A 2705-nucleotide genomic window follows, 5' to 3' on the forward strand; every position below is an offset into this window, starting at 1 on the left:
CCGATCGCGGAACTGAAAAGCAACTACAATCGCTTTGTAGTGGAAGGGCTTCAGGACCAGATGAGGTTCCTATAAGATTCTATAAAGATTAAGCGAAAGAACTTGCTCCCCTTCTAGCACTAATTTACCGTAGATCTCTTGAGCAACCAAAGATACTCTAACGACTGGAAAAAAGCACAGGTCATTCCCTTTTTGAAGAAAGCCTGTAAGACAGATCCACGCAAATATAGACCTATATCGTTGACATCAATCTGTTGTAGAATTGTGGAACATGTTTTACGCTCAAGAATTATGACGTTCTTGGAAGATCATCAGCTCCTCTACAGAAATCAACATGGATTCCGCAAACAGACATCCTGCGAAACTCAGCTCGCTATGTTCCTCCATGAGATCCAAGCGCTGTGGACAACGGCTATCAGACTGATGCCGTGTTTCTTGATTTCAGTAAGGCAATTGACACCGTCCCACATTGCTGTTTAATGAAAAAAATACGAACTTACGGAGTATCGGAGCAGAACTGCAACTGGATTCAAGACTTTCTTGCAGATAGAACTCAACACGTTGCTCTTAGCGGAACTAAATAGACGCTGTAAGGGTAATATGCTAAGAACCACAGGGAAATGTGATAGGACCGTTGCTGTTCAAGATATATGTATATAAATAATTTAGTAGAAAGCGTCCGATGCTCTTTAAATCTATTCGCAGGTGATACAGTTGTTTATACCAAAGTAGCAACGCTAAAAGACAGCAAGGCTTTGCAGAACGACCTGCAGCGAATTGATTAATGGTGCAGACTCTGGCAATTGACCCGGAACCTAAATAAATTTAGCATACTGCGCATAAATAGGAAAAGAAATCCACTACTGTATAGCTGCACTATTGATGACAAACAGCTGCAGACAACGACTGCCGTAAAATATCTAGGCGTAACCGTCCAGAGTGACGTTAAGTGGAATAGTGGGAAAAGCTGACACAAGACTCAGATTCATCGGAAGAATCTTAAGGAAATGTAACCCATCCATGAAAGAAGTCTCTTATAAGGCGTTTGTTCGCCCGATTCTTGAGTAGTGTTCAGCTATGTGGGATCCCTGTCAGGTAGGACTGATAGAGGAGACAGGGAAGATCCAATGAAGAGCGGTTGGCTTCGTCACAGAATCGTTTAGCTGGCGAGCGAGCGTTAAGGAGATGCTAAACAAACTCCACTGGCAGACGTTACAAGAGAGACGTTGTGCATCAGGGAGAGATTTACTATTGAAAATTCGGGACAGCACTTTTCATGAGGAGTCAAACAACATATCACTTTCCCCCACATACATCTCACGAATTGACTACGAGGACAAAATTAGACCAATTAAAACCAAAACACAGGCTTACCAACAATCAGTCTTCCCACGCACTATTCGGGAGTGGAACAGGGTTGGAGGGACCAAACAGTGGTACCGAAAGTACCCTCCGCCACTTACAATTAGGTGGCTTGCTGAGTATCATGTAGATGTAGAGGACCACCCCTGATTCACGGCATCTATAGACTTAATAACATTAGTGCGGAAGACTGCAGTGAGGATAATACATCGACGTAACACCAAGTTTCTATCACCACCTTCCTCCTCTGATTGTGAAAACATTTTGTTGGTGCCAGCCTACATAGGGAGAAACGATCGTCATAATAAAGTAAAAAAAATAGGAGTTCTTACAGGAAGATTTAAGTTTAATTTTTCCACTTCCTGTGTGAGTGAACGGTAAAGAAGTATTCTGAAAGTGGTTCGAATAACCCTCTGCCAGGCACTTGAGTGTGAGCCGCAGAGTAGTCATGTAGATGCAGCTGTAGCACGACGCTACTAAGTATTGCTAATATTCAGAAACTATCAGAGTGCAAAAGCATCGAAGACTGCATGTTATATCAAGAACATTACTCTTACTGTGTTTAGCTTAGTACCAAAGAAGAACTTACAGCAGTTTAAAGTTATCCACATCTCAGTTGTTACGTCGACATATTATCAAATAATGTTAATTAGCTATACTTTTGTAGAGATCTGAGTGTATTTATTGGCCTCTTCAACTCCCAATACATCACTGCATACGATTCAGACACTGAGAGCTAATAAGATGTAGTACGGAATAAAATTACAATGAAATCCAGACCATTAGCTGCTTACAGGCGTTGATTAGTATCAACTGGGACAGTTCGAAATGCGCGTCCCGACTGGGACTCGAACCCGGGATCTCCTGCTTACAAGGTAGATGCTCTATCCCATTGAGCCATCGAGGACATAGAGGATATCTCAAGCACGCTCCCCGTGAGACCCACATTTCCAACTTAATGTCGACAAACTACATTTCTAGTGCCCCTGCCCACTATACTCATTACTCTCGGCAGTCAATCTACCGATTCCCGTATCACTTTGAGCAATGTGAGAGCATCCGCACTGAAGAAGATCATTGGCCGGTAAGCCTTATCTACATGAACATGGTATCTGTTCTTTCGGATATGTCCGAAAGAATAGATGCCATCGTCATTTATATATGTAGCACAAGATGGTGCTGGCACAGGATAGTTACTTAGGAGAGGAATGTGCAGCAGTTAGAGGATGATCCATGTGAAAAAAAAAACAAAACAATGGAATTTATGGGATCCAGCAAGACGACAATCGATGAAGCAGAAATAAAACATATTATGGGGCATCGTACCTCGAGGAAGGAAAGAT

The 2705-nt window shown here is 42.4% G+C and overlaps 1 non-coding gene across 1 annotated transcript; it reads right to left on the bottom strand.

The window, feature by feature from the left end:
* Nucleotides 1-2195: 2195 nt before the first annotated feature.
* Trnat-ugu (transfer RNA threonine (anticodon UGU)) lies at nucleotides 2196-2270 on the bottom strand. The gene has a single exon. It is a non-coding gene; the product is annotated as a tRNA-Thr (tRNA).
* Nucleotides 2271-2705: the final 435 nt, after the last annotated feature.

This window comes from Schistocerca serialis, chromosome 1, assembly GCF_023864345.2.
Source record: "Schistocerca serialis cubense isolate TAMUIC-IGC-003099 chromosome 1, iqSchSeri2.2, whole genome shotgun sequence".
Classification (NCBI taxonomy): domain Eukaryota; kingdom Metazoa; phylum Arthropoda; class Insecta; order Orthoptera; family Acrididae; genus Schistocerca; species Schistocerca serialis.